Source organism: Lissotriton helveticus, chromosome 1_1 (assembly GCF_964261635.1).
Source record: "Lissotriton helveticus chromosome 1_1, aLisHel1.1, whole genome shotgun sequence".
NCBI classification, from domain to species: domain Eukaryota; kingdom Metazoa; phylum Chordata; class Amphibia; order Caudata; family Salamandridae; genus Lissotriton; species Lissotriton helveticus.
The window spans coordinates 437,786,684-437,807,652 of record NC_136057.1 but is presented as its reverse complement, the minus strand read 5'-3'; the positions used below and the strand labels follow the sequence as shown (position 1 = coordinate 437,807,652).

Sequence of the window (20,969 nt, the reverse complement as noted above, 5' to 3'; positions counted from 1 at the left end):
GCACCAGGAGGTGACTCCGGGTGCGAGGGAGTACAGGTTTGCGAACGGCAGCAGGAGGGCCCGGCAATCTTGGCGCTGCTCTGGGGTCAGGGCCTCGGAGAGTCGGACCCCGTCCACCGAGCCATCTCTTTCCCGAGTCCTCAGTAGGTCAGGGAGGGGCTCGGAGTCTCCTTCTGTGCCACTGTCGGTCGCCATCAGCAGGCTGAGCTCTGAGCGCATGAAGTGGGGTTTGAGCCTGTTGGCGTGGAGGACCCGGAGGGGGTTCCGGGGGGACTCCAGGTCGATGAGATAGGTGACGGGACTCCTGCGCTCGATCACCTTGAAGGGCCCCGTCCATTTGTCTTGCAAGGCACACGGTTCGATGGGGGACATCACCCATACCTGCTGACCCGGTTCAAACTCGATGGAGGAGGCATGTTGGTCGTACCACTTCTTCATGTCCTCTTGACTGGCCTCCAGATTGGCTTTAGCGATCTCCCTGAATTTCCGGGTCTGATTTCGGAGGGTCAGGAGGTATTTGTAGACGTCCGGAGGGGTCTTTAGGGGGGCCATTTCCCATTCCTCCTTCACTAGGCTGAGAGGCCCGCGAACGGGGTGTCCGTACAGGAGTTCGAAGGGGCTGAAGCCGAGGGACTTCTGGGGGACTTCTCGGTAGGCGAAGAGGAGGCACGGTAGTAGCACGTCCCACTGGCGGCGTAGGGGTTCTTCCAGCCCCATGATCATTCCCTTGAGGGTGCGGTTGAACCGCTCGACCAGTCCGTTCCCCTGGGGGTGATAGGGGGTGGTGAAGCGGTAAGTGACTCCGCACTGCTGCCAGAGGGATTTCATATACTTTGAAATAAAGTTCGTACCCCTGTCGCTGATGACTTCCCGGGGGAAGCCCACTCGAGAGAAGATCCCCATCAAGGCTCGACCCACTACTGGGGCTGTTATAGTACGAAGGGGGACCGCCTCAGGATAGCGGGTGGCGTGGTCCACCAGGACCAGGATGAAGCGATGCCCCGGTGCTGTTCGGGGGTCCAGGGGCCCCACAATGTCTATTCCCACCCTTTCGAACGGGGTGGTCACCACGGGGAATGGTTGTAGGGGTGCCTTGAGTTTGCGGCCGCTCTTCCCGCTGGCCTGGCAGGTCGGGCAGGACCGGCAATGGTTGGAGACGTCATTTCTCATTTTGGGCCAAAAAAAGTGAGTCACCAGGCGGTGGTAGGTCTTGTCTTGGCCCAGGTGCCCGGCCAGGGGGACATCATGGGCTAGGTTCAACAGGAAGTCTCTGAAGTGGAGGGGCACCACCAGCACTCGTCCGGCCCCCAGTTCTGCGATTTTCTGCTCGCTGTACAAGAGATCATTGTCCCAATAAACCCAGTGGGCCCCGGTGGTGTCTCCTTGGCTCTGGGCGAGCGCTTGCTGTCGCAATCCCTCGAGGGAGGGGCAGGTCTTTTGCTCCTGCCGGAATTGTTCCTGGGTGGGCCCCCCTTCTTGACGCCACTGAGCCAGGTCGGGAAGCTCGGGGGGCTGTGTGGACCCCTCTGTGGTGGGGTCCGGGTGGTCGGTCTGGAGGAAGTCTTCTTCTGGAGTGATCGAGGGCGGAGGTGCTGCCCATTCTGGTTCTTCTGGTCTAGGGATGGTGCGGGTGGCCATGGACCGGGTGGTTACGCACGCCCAGTCCGGGAGACCCAACATCCCCAGATGCTCTCTTCTTTCCACAGCGGCCCACGGGGAGCTCTCGAGATCGTTCCCCAGGAGGCAGTCCACGGGGGCATCGTCGCGGACAGTTACTTTCAGCATGCCGGACACTCCTCCCCATTCGAAGGGGACGCAGGCCATCCGACACAGGCTCTCCGAGTTATCTGCCGATCGGACGGGGCAAAGTACGTTTGGTAGGATTTGTTCTGGGGTCACCAGGTGACAACGGACGGCCGTCACACTGGCCCCGGTGTCACGCAGGGCCTCGGCCTTGCGCCCATTGATGCTCACCCATTGGCTGTGCTTCCGAGTGTTGGCGGGCAGGGGAGTCCGCGGGACCATGTCTCTTCCTCCCAGGCATGCCAGGGTCATGGCGGCGGGTTCCCACTCGAACTGCTCCGACTCATAGGTCTCCGTGTCTTCGGAGACTTGTTCTTCTCCCAGGGCGGCGGCCGCCATCTGGCGGGCCCGGGGACCTGGTTCTTCGGGCAGGTCGGGTCACTGGCATAGTGGCCGACTCGCTGGCATCGATGACACGTCACGTTAGCTCGGAACCCCGGGCGCATCGGGGGGTTTCCCCGGCCTGCTGGGGCCGGGGTGGCGTTAGTGGGTGCGGCCGGGACGGCGTCTCGGCCCCGGCCCGGGCCTCCTCCTCCTCCTCGGGGACGATGATGACCTTGGTTGGTTCTGTTCTGCTCATTCGGCCCACTCCGGGCCACTCGGGTGCTCTCCCACCGGTCAGCCTCGGTGGCGAGCTGCCGGGGTTCAGTCAATTTACTGTCGAGGAGGTGCTGCCTGAGCTCGACGAAGCAGTTGTTGGAGAGGTGCTCCCACACAATGAGATTGAAGAGTTGTTCGTAAGTGGTTACGTTGTTACCCTTGATCCACCCCTCGAAGGCTCGGCTGAAATAGTTCACGTATTCCAACCACGTCGTACCTGGGATCCGGGTGCAGTTGCGGAACCTCTGGCGATACATTTCGGGTGTAAGCCCATATCGACTGAGGAGGGCGGCCTTCATGTGGTCATAGGACGTCATTTGATGGTCCGGAAGCTGCAGCAGGGCATCGCGACCCTCGTTGACGAATCTCCCCCATAGACCGGCTCCCCAGTCACTTCGAGCGACCCGGTGGGCGGTCATGGTAATCTCATAGGCCTTGAACCACTGCTGTATGTCGTCGTTCCGGTGATATTCTCGGACCACATCCTTGGGGATGTGGACCTTCTGCTCGGTAGGACCCGGGGAGTGCGGTTGCTCGGGCACCCCTAGGTTTTTGTTCAGTTTGCGTATTTCTATCTCCGCTAGTTTGCACTCGTGCTCGTATGCCAGTCTTTTTTCTTCGAGGTCTCTCTGTCTCTGTTTTTCCTCTCGCTCTTCTCTGAGCCGTAAGTGTTCTAAGTTTATTTTTTGTTCCGCCAGTTTCAATTCTCCGTCTACTCTGAGTCGTGCCAAGTCTAACTCGTGTAATCTATTTTTTTCCCGCTCTTGGATCTCTTCACGGGAGGGGCCTGTTCTCCGTTCTTCCGTCCGGGTGGTGTTGACTTCCGGGGCTGCGGGGTCCCGGGGGGTTGCGGTATTTGTCTCTGTCCAGGCCTCTAGGGCGTTTTTGAAGTCTTCTTTTGTGCTTAGCCCGGTGGTAGCAATGCCTAAGTCCATGCAAAATTGTTTAAGCTCTCGGTGGTTGTATTCTTCCAGCTTTTCCATCTGGAACTTCTCCGCCGATCCGCTCTCTTTGGTCGTCATTGTGGGTTTTAGTCGTAGGGTGAGTTACTGTCTGTACGGTACGCGTTGGTTCGGATCGCGCCGCTAGCCACCAATGTTAGACGGGGACCTGGAGGGTCGGCCGAGCACAGTGATCGCACAGACAGGTAACTTCCCCCCCACAGATGGACACCACACAAAGATCAGGGTAACACCTTTTATAGGCACTTCTGGTAGTAGAGTGGTACGATACAAGGCGATCAGGACACGATGATCCTCTCAATTCTAGTCTCTAGTAAGGGAAGGGGGTAGCGGGACAGTCTTGGTACCCACGGGTACTGAGGTGTAACGGTGATAGCTCACAATCCCCGAGCTCGGTGTTCGGATGGGTCAGACCGCGGCAGCGCCGGCAGGTCCCGAAGAGGTCGTAGGTGGCAACGGGCCGCGGCAGCGCCAGCAGGTCCCAACGAGGATGAAGGTTACAACGGGCCGCGGCAGCGCCAGCAGGTCCCACGAGAATGCAGGTTGCAACGGGCCGCGGCAGCGCCAGCAGGTCCCACGAGGATGAAGGTTACAACGGGCCGCGGCAGCGCCAGCAGGTCCCACGAGGATGAAGGTTGCAGAGGGCCGCGGCAGCGCCAGCAGGTCCCACGAGGATGAAGGTTGCAGAGGGCCGCGGCAGCGCCAGCAGGTCCCACGAGGATGAAGGTTGCAGAGGGCCGCGGCAGCGCCAGCAGGCAGGACAAATAGGTCACAAGGCAGGGCTGTGGCAGCGCCAGCAGTCCGTCAAGGATGAGTTCGTCGTGGTGTCTCTCGACTCCAGGATACAACTGCCTTCCTGTCCTGGGGCGGCCTCAGTTATAGGTCTGGCGCCCTTTGATGTCCGGACCCTCGCTCTTGGAGGTCGGGAGGTCTGGGATGAGGGAGTCCAGACACCCAGCAGGGGGGTGGAGCCAGCGCCCGAGGAGGCTGGGGGTGCTCGGCACCTGGCGGGGGAGAGCCATCGACACTTCTTACTCCCATTGACCTGCCAAGTGGTCCGTTCACCTCCTGGGTGGAGGGTGGTGCCGGGATGTCGGGGCCTGGCCAGGCCCAGGGTTGGGGTCGGGCTGAGGCCGCGCGGCCGCGTGGTGCCGTGTCCAAGATGGCGGCTGGGCCGGGCAATGGTGCTGACGGTGGCCCGGGCCCTGTCCTGCGGGGAGGGAGCGAGCCCTTCATGTGGCCTGTCCAACATCCATTGACACGGTTTTCCGATTTTCTCTTCCTCCGTTTTGCCCCTTGCACATTTTTTCTCTCTCTTTCTTTGGGTCACAGACTAACGAGGTAAAATACGTGTTGGTTCCAAAAATAAGTGCCAGGGACCATACTTGCAACCACTAGCTCAAATTAAACACGGTACTCTTACCACCCAACTAACGAGACAGTGCTGTTAACGTGCACATAAGTATCCATTATTTACGCTTGATTTTGAAAGAGATCTCCATATGATAGTTTTTTAAGTCTGGCCTGGAGACAGCTTTAGCTCATGTAGTATAAGATCAATACAAAATATATATTATGCATAGAGGTGCTGTTGGTAAGGTCTCTTCATCCACTGGTCTGTTCAATTGTCCTTCATATTTTGCTTCTGCCCAGAACAGCATACAGCATGGAACAATTAGCCAGTCAACTTCAGTCATTGTCTGTCTTGTGCTGTGAGTGAGTGACAGACATGTGTGAGCCTGATCACATGAGCTCAGTTCCCTAAAAGGAAGCGGACATCTGTGCCAGGTAAGCCAAGGCTTTATTTACGTTTCCATTCGTTATCCTTTTTTAATTGTAATCAATCATCCTTGGAAATTTAAAGTAGGTCTTCATGTTACAGTAATTCAAGCCCAAAAAGGTATTTCTTTTCATCCGTAAGAATCATACTTTCCATTGGAGTGTATTAAAAATATGAAGCAGTTTCCATACCTGTTCTAAGTATACCTGCCTGCTAGGAAGCAAACCAACTGTTATTATATAATTGTATGCACTAGTTAAACCTTGTTTTAATGTAGAATTTCTATTGCAAGCATCTGGCCACCATGTTTGTGTTTTTTTTTCTTTTTATTTATGTGGCATTTGCTTACAATAAAAAAAAACATAAAACCTAATTATCGCAACAGTTTGCCAAGGCCATACCTAATGGATTTGTCAATCCATGGTGTATTTTGTGCCAGGTTCTTTTCCCCCAATTGCATAACAAGCTAAGCATCCAGAGTATTCTGCAAGCCTATTAGTAACTGGCTTAAGTGCATTTAAGGGCACATGTCTTTGGATAAGGTACGTATAAATCAGTGTACGAACAGAATTAAACTCAAACTGCAGAACCCATCAGCAATGCGGAACTTGGAATCATGGCTGAGCTGTTTCCCGCCAGTCATTGCACATGCTTTGGAGTCAGGAATGCATGGCTGTTTTTGTTCAAAGATACCTGCATATTTTATGTCTGCGTCAGTTGTATTGCAATCCATCTAAAAGACTCAAATTGAAATGTCAATGTCAGAAGAGTGGTGAATATTTTAAATATGCATGCATCTATTATGTTGTGATTTACAGATATACTGAAAATATTGGAAATTATTTAATGTTTTAATTAATGTGTCTGTTGCTTACTATTTAAGCTAAAACTGATTCATTTGAGGGATACTTCAAAAAGTAAATTAAAGGTACAATTCCTGTCTCAATAGATAGCTAACTTCCTTTATTTGCTTTATGGCACGTTGATCCTCCACAGTTTTCTTAGTTAGCCACCAGTGGTGGCTGCTCGCATTGTTTAGTGGTGTGGCTCAGGGGGTGGGGAGGAAGACAATTAAAACCTTTAAATTGGACTTACCTGCCGCACCGACGGCCCACGCCTTGCTACTTTCTTCCAATCCTTGACTCGGCTGCACACTGCATAGGCTCCCAGATACCAATCAAGGAACTTCTCTCATGCTGGAAATACTGTTCCCAGTATGAGAGAAGTGCTGGGATTGGTCTGAGCGGCCAGGTTTGCCGTTCAGTCACTGCCTAGGATCCAGTGGGGTTTCTCCATCCTGTCTGTGCACCACAGCTGGGCTGGGGAAACCTAAGTGCACATGTCTGTTTGGCTGGCATAAGACAGTCTGCCAAACCGACAGGCACTCTTAAAAGTGCCCACCACTCCTTCCACTGCCATGCCTGTCACACAGGATTGCCTGGCCCCACCTTGCTGAATACTCATGTCAGCTGCCAGACAGGTAAAAATAAACTTATAATAAAATGCTTTTATTATCATTTTATCTTTCATCTTTTAGTGGGGGCACTTTTCCACCATTACTGAGGAGTCGCCCCTGTTAGCCACATATCCATACTTTTCTTTTGGTTTCTTTGTTTTACCCTATATCTACGGCATTAATTAAGCCATTAGCGAGAACATTTCAAAGTAGGCTGGGTATGTTCAGAGTATTGGCAGAATACATGGGCCATCTTCATCACCTATTGCACTGTATTTGCTGTTGCCCCAAACATAGAACCGTTATTTTATGATGTCTTGTGCAGGTCGATCTTCTCGTTCCGGCTGCTAAGCAACCTTGGAGATGGGCGAGCCAGGAAATCAAAGAGAGATCCGAGCCAGAGCTTGGCTCTAAGAGCTCGGGCATGAGTTGAGCCATCTTGATACTGCAATTCTCAAAATCCACTTGCATCATTGCAGCCCAAGTTAACGGCATTACAGCCCAGGTTAACGGCTTCCGGGATCACTTTATGTGATGTTGAGAAGCCTTTCACATCCATGCATTCACCTTTTATTGGACAGCAAGGGTTAGAACGAAGATATGTTAACTGCAAGCATAATAACCAGGGAGCAAATTCATGAGAGCAGTTTTAACATCTTGCAAATATGCAAAATGATCACCTAATCAGTAAAAAGGCATTTCAGTGCTTAATTTGTGCCAGGGCCCTTCTCAAGAGGCAATTCCATCTTAAAGCAGCCATTGCCCATGCCAACGCTGCTGAGGCCTGTTCCGAAACAACTACATAATTCAGACCATTACAGGCCCCCAAAGCAATAAGGTTGGCCTGAGAAGCTGGAATTATGTTTCTTTTAAAGTATTTAGACTAATTAAATAGTCTGTTGATGTGCTCAATGTACAAACATACATACAGCTCCACCAACAAACACCGGCTCTAATTAAACACTGCTTCAGTTCACGCCTATTTTCGGTTCATTTACTTTGAACCTTCTCTCTAGGTCTGCCACTCTGATAAACCAATAATCCTTTAGGTGGGTGAAAAACAGAGGTCACTAGGGGGCACAAGGGCCAAGACTCTAGAAGGCTCTTAACTTCAACCTGCGAGTAGAACCTAATTCAACTTGGATTGAGATCTGCCCCTTTATGCTTGATTCGAACAGTAAATTACATCACAGGAAAACGTCATCTAGGATTGAGATCCTAAGACACATTCTTGAAAGTGGCACATTTGAAGGCTGGACCATGTCCGCCTTCTTGAGAAAATGGTGTTCATTTACGAAGCAAAGAAGAAGTCTAAGGTTGAGAGCATTCACCAAGCACTGTATTCTTGAATCTCACTGTCTCCTTCCTCTCCCTGTACTCCAGAGGAACACCCCTTAGGGTGGTGACAAGTGCAGATACACCAGGGTGGCCCTGGTGGCACGGGTTCTCAGCCATGCGCTGAATGCTGTGTCTCTAAATGTACCACCTGTCAATGCCGACAACTGACTTTTTATCTCGTCTCTGAATGCTGAACTATTTGTGTACAGGCAGAGGCAAGCACGTTTTAAAATACAACCTCTACTTTGGAACTCTGCATTATGAATCAATGGATGGATCAGTCGCGTGGTCTTAGATGTATAGCGCCACAAAAGAAGGGTTCCCCTAATTAAAGGGGCTTAGCAATCTCGTGGGCAACTCAACTGATCTGACCTTGAACTATGTAACTAATTGCACATATAGTGTTCCTTATTCCTTGTATCTGTCCGGGTAAGCAAATGGTCCTACCCCCACAAACGTCTGAAGGTGGTATTACTCCACATGTCAAGGGCACATCGTTGCGGAACTAGAGGACTTAGACTAAACCAAAATCAAATGTTGGAAATGTGCATGTTTCGTAATACAGTATCTGCCCATGTAACAACAAAAGGAATCATGAGGCATGGTGGTGAAAAAGTTGGCTTGACAGTAGAGCAATGACTCTTCACAAACACAGTCTAGCTCTGATAGGCCTGCAGTGTGGGAGGGCACTGAAAAGGTAGCACAGATTCAAAAAACGCGTTGCTTACTCTATATTATGTAAAAGCCAACATAAAAATAATATTGCAACTACTTCAATTGAAAACGAATTTGAAAGAGAATACATTGAAAATCGTGTATTTTTTATTTGATTTATTTAAGAGCTTTCTATAGTGCCCTGTTACTCTGGAATGTGTGGGTGCAGTTCATTAGTTGCCAGAAGATCCTTCAAGTCATTTATGTTTACCACTCATTTTATTTATAGAATTAAGAGGCATGAAAATATTCCCTAACACAAAATTACCTTAGAACTGACGTTTTTTTTCTTTTTATAATGTACCCTCAGTCCATCAATCAGGGATATGTGAAGCGCGCTTATCACCTTTGAGGGTCTCAAGGAGCTGGGGTGGAGGGTGGGGGTAGGAGGTGGCCCTGCAGCTCCGAATCAGCAAAAGCCAGGTCTTGAGGCTTTTCCTCAAGGTGTGCAGAGTGGGGGAACGTCTGATGCTGAGCAGGAGTTTGTTCCAAGTCTTTGCTGCAATGTAGGAGTAGGCTCTTCTGTTCATTCTGGCTCTGCGGATGCGCAGGGGTTTGACGAGGGTGAGGTCGGCGGACCAGAGGTTTCACTAGGGTGCATGGAGGAAGACTCTTTCGTTGAGGTATTGGGGTTCAGTGTTCTGGAGAGATTTGTAGGCTTGAGTGAGTAGCTGGAAGGTGACTCTTCTCAACGGGGAGCTAGTGGAGGTCTTGTAGGTGCTGGGTGATGTGTTTGTGCCGTGGGATGCCGAGGACGAGCCGGGCAACAATGTTCTGGATGGTCGGGAGTTTCCGGAGCAGGGATTTGTTGATTCCGACGTACAGGACGTTTCCATAGTCCAGTCTGCTAGTTATGAGTTGCATGGGTGACGGTCTTTCTGGATTTTGGGGGGATCCACTTGAAAGCAGTAGTGGCTCATGGAGGGAGTGGTGCGGGCGGTGGGGCGGGCGGGAGATGGGCAGAGTGGGGGGTAGTAAACTAAGGCATATGGCCTCACGAAGATAAGTAACTAAATAAATAAATAAAACAAATTACATTGCGTGCGCTGCAACGCCGGGGTCGTTCTTGAGGCTGGTCTGGCTCAGGAAATAGAGGTGTTACGTGGGGTATGAGGAGTCATTTGTGCTGGAAGTGGTGAGTAGGAGGGAGTTCTTGTGTGCAATGATAGCTGTTGCTAGTTTGTTAATACTAGACTATGTACATGAGACAGTTGTACCTATCAGAATGATGTATTTCATTTGCTCCAGGCTGGTAGATATCTACCCAGGAGATTCATAGCTAGTACCCAGGATAAGCATCACTATAGTATCGACTCACATATCGCTACACCTTCTTTCCCTTACAACTGCCTGGGAGCATCACAAAGATCTAACAACGAACTAGAATGTTGGCCCAGCTTACAGAATGAAACTGCACTGGGAGACATGCTACTTGAGTAGATATAGATAGAACCACTCCCTTTGCCACGCGGGAGGCTGTATATGTATATGATATTTTCTCTGTGGGTGCTCAACCCAACCCCCCTCCCCCACGGTTGCAGGGGTCAGAGTTCTAACCTCTTAGTGCAAGAACTCGGTCAATGTGCCAATATGGATTAGAAATCCAGTGTACTGCCCTCCATATACAACCCACTGAGCAATACTGTGTAGAAAGTGTTTTCTGGTCATGATCACTCCCACAAGATGAGTTCAGTAACACATTGGAACTCCACACCCTCTTTCATTAATCAAGAACGCACTCGGAGATGTCACTAAGAGACAGGACATGTATTTTAAAATGCTTATTTCAAAATCATAATCTAGTGCATAAAATGTGAATGGTAACCACAGAGAATAAGAAAAGTTCTTTAAATAATTGAGCACCCAAAACTATTTTTTCCAGTGGCTGAAATGCTTATATAAAATGTTTTCAGTCTGTGAACATCATTAACAGTTTTCACTACGTTTTAAATAGGCTGCTTTATTGTTCTGTCTAATTGTTAATATTAAAATATTTTTACGCAGTTGCTTTTGAATGTAGTCATTTATAAGAGATACAGAGTTACATTTTTATAGACAATCAATATATATTATTGAACGCGTTTCATAATGTCCTTATGGTTAACTCACATTAAAGTAAGGGATTTAATGGCACTGCACAAGGAAGTTGGAGGAATAAGAAGAAATATGAAATGTCCAAACAGCAGCTTAATTGGAGCGTCTCACTACCCAGAGAAGACTAGATACATTCATGTTAAAATCTCTCTTCAAATAGCTTCTGGTACCACTAAAATACAAATTACTCCCTGTTTTCAAATGTCTACCAAAATGTTATTACTTTAAAGGTAAGGAAGAATTACACAACTGAGAGAATGGAGAATGTGAGGGAAACAGATGTGGAAAGTGGGTGCTGAGAGTTCTTATGTTGGGATCTCTCCTTAACTCTTTTAGCCCTTTAAAAAGATATTATGCCACAAATGAGTAAAAACTCTTATTTTGGCTGACATCATTTTGAAAAAGCTGGTTTCATATATACATTACCCACTCAATGGTAATTTACTTCAGTATCACTATAGTAAAGGCTTTAAATAAATATCTCCTATTCCATCAACATGGTATCCATTTTGTTATGAATATAGAATGTTAGTGTTCTAGTTGTTCTTTAGAACTCTATGGTGTATTTACTGTAGAAACCTGGGGAGTCATCTGACTGACTACTGCTTAGGCAAGTACACATTTCACTCAGCATATGAGTTTTCTTTCTCATATAGAGGAGAAGATACAACTGAATTAACCCCCTCCCTCTGGTCATTTACTGCAGTCTCCTTAACACGTTATAGAGCTCATAGCAGAGCAATACAATATGGAATTCAGATGTCTACCATTCTAGTGAATTCTGTGGAGAAGCTGTAAGCAGAAATCTGAGTAAGGACTTGACCGAATGCTGCAGCTGTTTTTTTCTCAAAATTTTTTCTCAAACAATGTTCATCAAAGCTCAGCAGATGATCATCATTTTTCACAGAGTGAAATCACGCTAGAGCTCACCACAATTCTTAAAATTAGTATGGCACCGCCAAAAAATACTTATATTATGACTAAAATCATAATATTGCTTAAAGATTGGTGTGAGAAATTAGTTTACTGGTTAAGAGGGATGAAACCCTACTCCAGCAGTAGCAACAATTCCTGTCAGGCTGAGCTTCAAGCGAATCCCAAATTAACCTGTGCTCAACCCTCTGATAGCCTGGAACAGAGCATTAAGACTTAACTTAGAGGCAATGGTAAGGTATTTATGCATCACTTCAAGCAATAATAGAGTGAAAAAACAACACAAGAATAATCCCAGAGCAATTTAGGAAAATAGTGCAACATTTTATAAATAAATCAAGACCAAAATGACAAAACTCCGACCAGTAGAACCGGAGATATGCAATTTCTCCAGTATTGGAACTTTCATAGATTCCCATGCTTAAATCATTCCCGTCGTCAAGATGGGAGTCCCCGGTTTATATAAAAAATAGCAATCATAACCATTACAAATCAGAAACTAGGCCTTGGCCCATTCTAGTTTTGTAACATATCTACCTCTTTTTGTAAAAGAGACCAAATAAAATCAACAACCAATCCGATCAGCCTCACCCTCTAAAACCCTCCTGAGGGAACCTCAGACCATCAGATTTTCTACCGCATGTTGTGCTAGGGAGTCCCCACTGAGCTCTGCTCTGTTTTTTTCCTTGGTACTTTTACTCCTAGAGTTTTTTCAACTGCTTTTCTTCAACAGCTTCTTCAGCTTTGTCTCAGCATGACTGAGAAAGAGGAAAAAGGGCTTTTTAGAGCTTGTGCCACCTGCTCTAAAAAAAGGCTTTACGTGGATGACCCTCACAAGGACTGCATCTATTGCCTCTATCCAGATAACAAGGCCAAAGATTCCAAGGTTTCCTGTACCTTTTCCACCAAAACCTTGAGAGACCGTGAGGGACATCTCCTGAGCTGGCTCCAAAAGCTAAAGTCCTGGAGGGATCCAATAGCCAGTGACGATAGTGATGAAGCCTCATCAGCTTCGTCTTCCAGGAGATCTCTGAAAAGGACAAGTTCTCTTCCAGGGGATCCTCATCAATATTCATAAGCACATGAATATTCCCGCCCATGCGCGGGACCCCGGTAAATATACCATATATGTGAAAACCATATATGTAGCTCTATATATACGTTTCTCCCCCAGCTACGCGTGTTTACACGTTGGCTGGTGGGAGGAACAGGTGCTAAAAATAAAGCATAAGACATGGTATCAAGAAAAAATCATCTGCTATCTCCGATATATTGATGATATTTTCATCTTATGGCAAGGAGAAGAATCAGAAGTCCGTGTCTTTGTGGATGAAATTAATCAAAATTCTCTCAACTTGAAATTTACTTCCCACATTGAATAAACTAGTGTGGAATTTTTAGATGTGAAAATCTACATCGAAAATGAGAGAATAGAAACTACTTTATTTAGGAAATCCACGGCTGGAAATGCTACTCTCCACCCCACTAGTCTGCACCTCAAACATTTAATTGCCAGCATCCCCTTTGGAGAGATTTTATGATTAAATCGCATATGCAGTACTGAAATGGACTTTGAAGGTTGCCTCAGCGATATGACTGATAGATTGAGAGCACGCGGTTACTCTGATGTGCTATTACAAAAAGCATTAAAAAAGGCGGAATTAAGATCTAGAGAGAGCCTTTTTGATGACAGAGACCCTATGGTTGCAGTGTCTGAATCTGAGGAAGCCACAGGGGGAGAGATTGTTAAAATGAATTGTCCAAGACTAATAACGTCTTTCAGTAATGAGGAGAAAAAGATTCGGGCCATTGTTAAGAAAAACTGGCCAATTCTGTTAACTGACAATGTACTTGGTTCTAGATTGTCTAGCAGTCCTACTGTAACTTTTAGAAGAGCAAGAAATATGGGGACTAGTCTAGACAAAAATAGTCCTGAAACAATCTCAAACAGTATGTGGCTTAAACCGGCACATGGGTTTCGAAAATGCACTAGCTGCAGAGCGTGCAAGTTTGGGGTCAACACTACTCATTTTCGTACTCCATTCAGTACTCAAGATGTGGCAATTTCTGGTAGTTATGATTGCAGGACGGCGTATGCTGTGTATGTCCTGACGTGCACCTGTGGATTGAACTACATTGGGAGTACCAAGCTACAGGTGCACGTCAGGATTTTGCAGCATCTTCGTGCTATTCTGCACACTGACCCAGCCTACCCAGTGGCACGCCATTTTAAGAGATGTCACAATAATGATGTGGCCTGCCTAAAGTACTTTGTGGTAGTGGCTATCCCCAATCCGTGTAGGGGAGGAAACCGTGAGCGCCAGTTGTGTCAACTTGAGACTAAGATGATATTAGAGTTTGACAGCAAGTGACCTAATGGGTTAAATAATACTGAAGAATTGCATAATTTCTTGTAGATATTGAGGTTCCCTGGTATCTACCAAATATTTTGGTTTTACTGTTACTCCTTAACATCTAGATTAGTTACGTAGCTCAATGGACTGCTGGCTATGGGATGTATGTTGAATCTCTTCGCATGATATATAGGTTTCCTAATATCATAGCACTTAACAAAATGAGAATAGAATATAAATTATGATGAGTTTTTATTGGCAACAATTTCTCTACAGTTTAGATAGTAAATAATATGTAAATAATCAAAATACATTTTTTATATATATTTCACCTCCTTTTTGCGCTCATTTTACCGTTATAAGGTTTTAAAACACAATTTATATATTTTTAACAATTTTTAATCCAAAATTTGGGTTCATTGTTGTTGATGATATTGATTGATAGATGTTATTTATCATACGGTTTGCACTTTCAGAAGCTATTTTGCACAGTTTTGTTCACAGTAACTTAGAAAATTTTGCTATATTTTGCACATGGACTCGACAGATATAGGATATTTTCTATATGCATAACAAAGGATAAATGCGTGTCATTAGATTTTCTGTATACAGTCATATACATTGCATTGCCGATATTTATTTTAGAAATATTAGACAATATGAAATGTTTTTTTGTATTTAAATAGTCATATACTATCCGGTCATTCCTGCGGCAGTACATGTGTTGTCTATATTTTTTGCGTATGTTACATCTAAATCTATGTCCCTTGGTTTGGACTAGATGTCGACAGTCACCTGGTTGACGCTGACGGAGAGCTACGCTTCGACGTCGATCGCCGGTGACGCCGTGACGACGGAGCATGTCTTGACATCGAATGCCGCCTCAACGGCGACGACGGAGACCTGTCTCTCGACATTGGGCGAGCCCGCATCAACGGAGATCGTTGCCTCGAGGCTGATCGTCGCCTGGTTGACAACGGCGGAGGGATTGATGTACCGTGATCTTTGACGACGACCAGTGTTCTCTCAACGGGGAGCCCGCCGCCGATGGTCTTTTCGTCGACGTTTTCGACGCTGAAGAACGGATTCGAGGCGCTGAGCCCAACACCGATGGAGAGCACACTGGAATCTTACTTGTGGATGCTCTCTCCTTCTTCTTCTTCAGCGGTGACCTGCCTCTGGAGGAAGAACTTCTCCTCTCAGCCAGGCCATAGAGGCGAATCCTCTCTCTGTCCTTCAAAGTTCTTTTGGAAAGTAGCTGGCAATGCTGGCAGGTGTGTGGATCATGATCAGAAGGCAGGCATAAAATACAGACAGAATGAGAGTCTGTTTTTGCCTTTTTTTTGCCACAGAAGGGGCAAGGATCAAAAAGGGAAGGCATTACTGGTGAAAAACAATGCCCAAACCCTTCAAAAACAGTTGAAAAGCACTTCAACAGTGAAAAGATGTCGAAGGAAAAAGGTTTAACCTCAAAATTGAAAGTATTTTCTGACAAAAATCAGAAAAAAGTAGAGCCGTAGTAACCAGGGTACTGTCAGAAGGAGCCGGAAAGAACAACTGACCTAACTGTCACCCCTGAGGCATGATGGGAGCTAGGGGTCATGGCTGCCTTAAAGGCACGGTGCCAGTTTATTGTTACTGTTTATGTGGGTTAGCTTTTCAGCTTTCCACACTGATGTTTTCTCTACAATGAAGCCTATGTGCTGACAATGTTTTCACTTTCCTTGCAGGATTACCTTTTCTGCTGTATAATAAAGCAGTTTTCAAAGGCTTTCTTTCTCCCTGCTTCATTTATGTGCAAAGACTTCTCTTGCAGCATTGTTCAGCATGTCTAAGGAAGGCTGCATTGTATGTATATATGTAAATATATATATATCTATACTACTAGTATAAAGAGAGAACAGAAAACTTTTGGCAAGGTAGACTCAGGAATCACAGCGCCAATCCACACACCCAATACATTGTTGGAATCCTCAGGGTGTGTAGATGGACATAAGCGACATAAAATAAAAATAAAACCTAAATTAAAAAATTAAAATTTACAAACAAAGTACTCCTCTAAAACTAGCGCTGGCCGCGACGTAGCGCTGACCGCGACCTAGACGTGCATGATGACGACAGGCGAGGAGGAGCGGTGACGAGCGGCGAGGAGTGGCGGTGAAGTCCGGAGCTCGGGGAGGAGCGGCGCATCAGGTAAGGCGAGGCGGGAGGCAGGAGGCGGTCTGGGCGATGTCGGGGCGGGCGGGGGCCCGGGAGTGGCGGTGAAGTCCGGAGCGCGGCTCAGGTAAGGCAGAGGCGGGAGGCAGGCGGGCGGGAGGCAGGCGGGCGGGGGGCGGGAGGCAGGAGGCGGTCTAGGCAATGTCGGGGCGGGCGGGGGCCCGGCCGGGACTGCACAAAAGGCAAAAATACTGCCCCCAGCCCCCTTCTGCCCCGGGCAACGCCGGGGCGGGCTGCTAGTGTGTATATATATATATACATATATATATATATATATATATATATATATATATATATATATATATATATATATATATATATATATATATATATATATATATATATATGTGTGTATATATGTATATATGTATGTGTATATATGTATATATGTATGTGTATATATGTATATATGTATGTGGATATATATATATATATATATATATATATATATATATATATATATATATATATATATATATATATATATATATATTGTATTTCAAGGTGCTCTGCAGCAAAGAAGCACTCCACAACAGCATGTATGCACGCAACCTTTATTGTTTTATGTTGAAGGTAGCATTTCATCCGTGATTAACAGCCTTTCACCGACGCGTTTCAGAGCTGTCCGCTCCTTCTTCTTGGGTGTTGTGGCTGATTGCAGTTCATTTCCGGCTTGCCTCACAGTCTCCTGTTCACGTGTCTTAAGTAGTCGTGATACGCTTTGTAGCGCTATGCAGTATGGGACTTGTGGTTTAAGTAATTGCCGGTATTAACCCACAGTGGGTGCCGCAAACTCGCCATCATATTTAAAAGGTCCACAGTGATTAGTGAGTTCATTGTGGCTTTAAGGCACTCCAGTGTGCCCCGGTATGACCTGCTGCCTTCATGGTGTAAAGCGCTGCTGCGCCGTTTTTACAACTGGAAAAGTTCCTGCTGACACGGTCCCAAACCTCCAAAGCTCCTTCCTAATTAGCTGGGCGGTGCTCCTTTCGCGACCGAAGCCGTCGCGTAAATTTTGTATTTCAAGGTGCTCTGCAGCAAAGAAGCACTCCACAACAGCAGGTATGCACGCAACCTTTATTGCTTTATGTTGAAGGTAGCATTTCATCCGTGATTAACAGCCTTTCACCGACGCGTTTCAGAGCTGTCCGCTCCTTCTTCTTGGGTGTTGTGGCTGATTGCAGTTCATTTCCGGCTTGCCTCACAGTCTCCTGTTCACGTGTCTATATATATAGCTACATATAGGATTACAGGTAAGTATCTAATCCATCTGACACCTTTTCTTCTGAAGACCGTCCTGGGAAAGCCTCTAAAAAGACCTCTCGTAGGTCTTACAGGCAAAGTCCAAGCAAATCTCCTCACCGAGGTGTAAAGGAGAGAGAAGGACTTTCTACAGGAGAGTCTACAGTGAGGAAGTCGAGCTCTGTTCCTCCATCTTCTCCTCCTGACAGAAGAAAGGACGTCAAAAAGCCCTCCTATGTTCCTTCTGAGGGAAACCATGCTAAGAAGATTCTACCGTCGATGAAGAAACTATCATAGTCTTTGTCGACGTGCAGCGAAAAGGTATGGTCTCCTCAGTCTTCTCTGACTCAGACGACGGGATCGTCGACAAGTTTCCTTGCCTTCATCGTCCATGGTGCAGCATTCATCGTCGACGGCGATGACGATGGATGCAGGGTCAACAGTGACGACAAGAATGATGATGGCCGTGGTGACGATTGCGACTACAGAGACGACGACGGCTACAGCGTCGACAGTAATGACGATGGTATCGGCGACGATACCGACGATGGCGACAACTACATCGTCGACGACACCGTTGCAAACCTCGTCGAGCAACTATCTCATCAAACAGTCATTCTGAATGGTCTCCTTTCAGGACATAATTCGACTATTAAATTCAGGAGATTTCATGGGCACTTTGAACCTAGAGGACGCATATTTCATGTTCCCATCCATCCATCTCACCGGACGTTCCTTCGCTTTACAGTAGCCAAGAGCCACTTTCAATTCAGGGTCCTCCCCTTTGGCCTCAGAACGGCACCAAGGGTCTTTACGAAGATACAGGCTCCGATAGAAGCGTTTCTAAGGAAAAAACAGCACTAGGTTTATCCTTACCTGGATGACTGGTTGCGAAAGGCTCCTACCAAGACTGCAGCCGAGAGGTCAGTGGCAGCTTGTACAAAGCTGTTCAAAAGCCTGGGTCTTACCCTCAACAAAGAAAAATCTAATGTGTGCCCTTCCAAGAATGCCAAATTCCTCGGAGCCTTATTAGACAGACAAGGCAAACTGATGTCGATGGCCCATCTACTTCAAAAAAGAAGGTCACTTTCATTACGCCTCTACAAGGCCCTTCTCAGATCCATTTCGTCCAGCATTCCTCTGATTCCTCACTGCAGGTTACAAATGCGTCCTCTTCAGGAACAACTGGACTTACAGTAGTGCCAAGAAGAAGGTTCTTTCGAGGACATGATCACTATCACTGTGCCAATGAAAGAAGCCATTTCATGGTGGACTTGCGAGGAGAACATTTCCCAAGGTCTATCCTTCATGGTCACCCCAACTCCTCAGATTTTTCAACAGATGCATCTCTGGAGGGCTGGGGAGCGGTCTTGCAGGACCTCCAGATAAGTGGTTGATGGCTGCACCACCATCGTCTGTTGCACATCAATCTGCTGGAATTCAGAGCAATTCGCCTAGCCCTACAGGCTTTCCTCCCGAGAATAAAGGATATGTTGGTTTTAATAAAAACAGACAACACTACGGCCATGCATTATATCAATAAGCAGGGCGGCACAAGATCCCGTGTGCTGTCGGCAGAAGCTCAAGCTGTCTGGGAATGGGCGATCTTGCATGGAGGCTCACTAAAGGCGGAGCATCTCCCAGGGAATGTCAATGAGACAGCAGCCACACTAAGCAGACTAAAGTCAGTCAACCACGAATGGGAACTGGACCAGAGGACTCTGGAGGAGATTTTTCGATTATAGGGCAGACCGGTCATAGATATCTTTGCTACACCGGAGAACAAGAAATGCTGGTTCTACGCAAGCTGGCATCACCATCCTGGGTCCCCGGGGAATGTGTTTTCGATGGCATGGTCAGGCGCCTTTGTTTACGCTTTTCCCCCCATTCCTCTGATCTTGAGACTGCTCAGAAATTTAAAGGCGCAACCCTGAAAATGATCCTAATAGCACCGTTTTGGCCTCGCCAGTACTGGTTCACAAACCTTCTTCTCCTATCCTTGAAGCATCCGATTCCTTTGAAACCGATTCCATCACTACTGACAATGTCCCAGGGCCAAGTACTGCATGCGGATCACCGATCCCCGCAATTATCAGCATGCGTAGCTCCTGAGCACAGAGAGTTTCTCGACTTAAAGCTCTCTGCAGAATGTAGAGATATCCTTTCTCAGGCTCGTGCTCAAAGTACAAACAAAACCTTCTGGATGAAGTGGAAGAGGTTTTGTCACTGGTGCAGAGAATCGGGAGTTTACCCTTTCTCTTCCTCTGTGCAAGAAATCCTTCCTTGCATTCTTTCCTTGGCAAAGGCGGGCCTGGCTCATTCATCTATTAAGGTTCAACTCACTGCCATATCTGGCTTCAGAAGGACATCCTCAGGCCCTTCGCTCTGGTCAGCAAGGATAATTAAACAGTTTATGAAAGGTCTTTTTGGAGCCTTCCCTCCAGTGAAGCCTCCTCCACCACTGTGGTACCTTAATCTGGTCTTGACCCAACTCATGAAACATCCCTTCGAGCCTATACATAAAGCGAACTTTAAATTTCCCTTGTGGAAGGTGGCGCTTCTTCTAGCCTTGACATCTGCTAGAAGGGTCAGCGAATTACAGGCACTCACCATTGAGGAGCCCTTGCTTCAATTTAAAAATGAAATCGTAGTACACCGTACCAACCCATAGTTCATCCCGAAGGTTCCTTCGGACTTTCATTTAAATTAACCTGTGGTACTTAAAACGTTTTTCCCTTAACCTACGACTCCGGCTGAGAGGTCACTTCACTCACTGGACATTCAGCGTTGCCTCAAGTTCTATGTTCAGAGAACTAAGGATTTTAGAAAGTCACCTTAGCTTTTTGTGGCTTACATCGCCCATTGTAAAGGATTTCCCCTTTCCAAACAGGGGATTGCACGTTGGATTTCCAGCTCTATCCAATATTGTCATCAGGCAGCTGGGAAGCCTCTTGAAGGGAAAGTCCATGCTCACTCCACGAGGGCTATCTCTTCTTCTGCTGCCCTGTTTGCTTTGGTACCTGTCCGGGACATCTGCAGAGCAGCGAGCTGGAAGAGTACCCAAACCTTCAGAAGACATTAATGCTTTTGTCGTCGCGCAGTGACACTGCAGTGGGCCAAGCAGTCCTGACGAACCTCTTTCAATAGGTGGTGAGCTTTTCCTCTCACCCCTCCTTCCCTTTCCTTCATAACTTCTTCGCACATTCTTTGATACAATCGATTGCTTCTAGTTATTTCAGTATGCATAAATGGGTATTTTATTTGCATTTGAATTTTGGTGATATCTTTTATTTCACTGCCTTTTTAAAAAAAAGTGTGTGACCTCAAACTGCTAAATATGCTGTTTAATTTCTTTCTTTAATCTTATTGATGCATTATTGATCTCTGTTTAACGTAACACAGACAAAGAAATGGGCTCATGACTGCTAGCTACTCTGATTAAAGCATTGGAATCTTTGGAAGTTCCAATACTGGAG

At 46.9% G+C, this 20,969-nt stretch overlaps 1 protein-coding gene and 1 long non-coding RNA gene across 4 annotated transcripts in view; one reads left to right on the top strand and one right to left on the bottom strand.

Moving 5' to 3' along the window:
• LOC144769788 (uncharacterized) overlaps positions 1-15,758 on the top strand; it is a 132,610-nt gene extending 116,852 nt beyond the window's left edge. Inside the window, exons 2-3 of one of the 2 annotated variants that reach the window (XR_013598756.1) lie at positions 5,024-5,153; positions 14,816-15,758. This is a non-coding gene — a long non-coding RNA (uncharacterized LOC144769788). Of the gene's footprint in view, positions 1-5,018; positions 5,154-14,815 lie in introns of both variants that reach the window. The other variant, XR_013598755.1, reaches the window with a different exon arrangement.
• WNT7B (Wnt family member 7B) overlaps positions 1-20,969 on the bottom strand; it is a 731,872-nt gene that overhangs the window by 471,013 nt on the left and 239,890 nt on the right. The window lies entirely within an intron of this gene.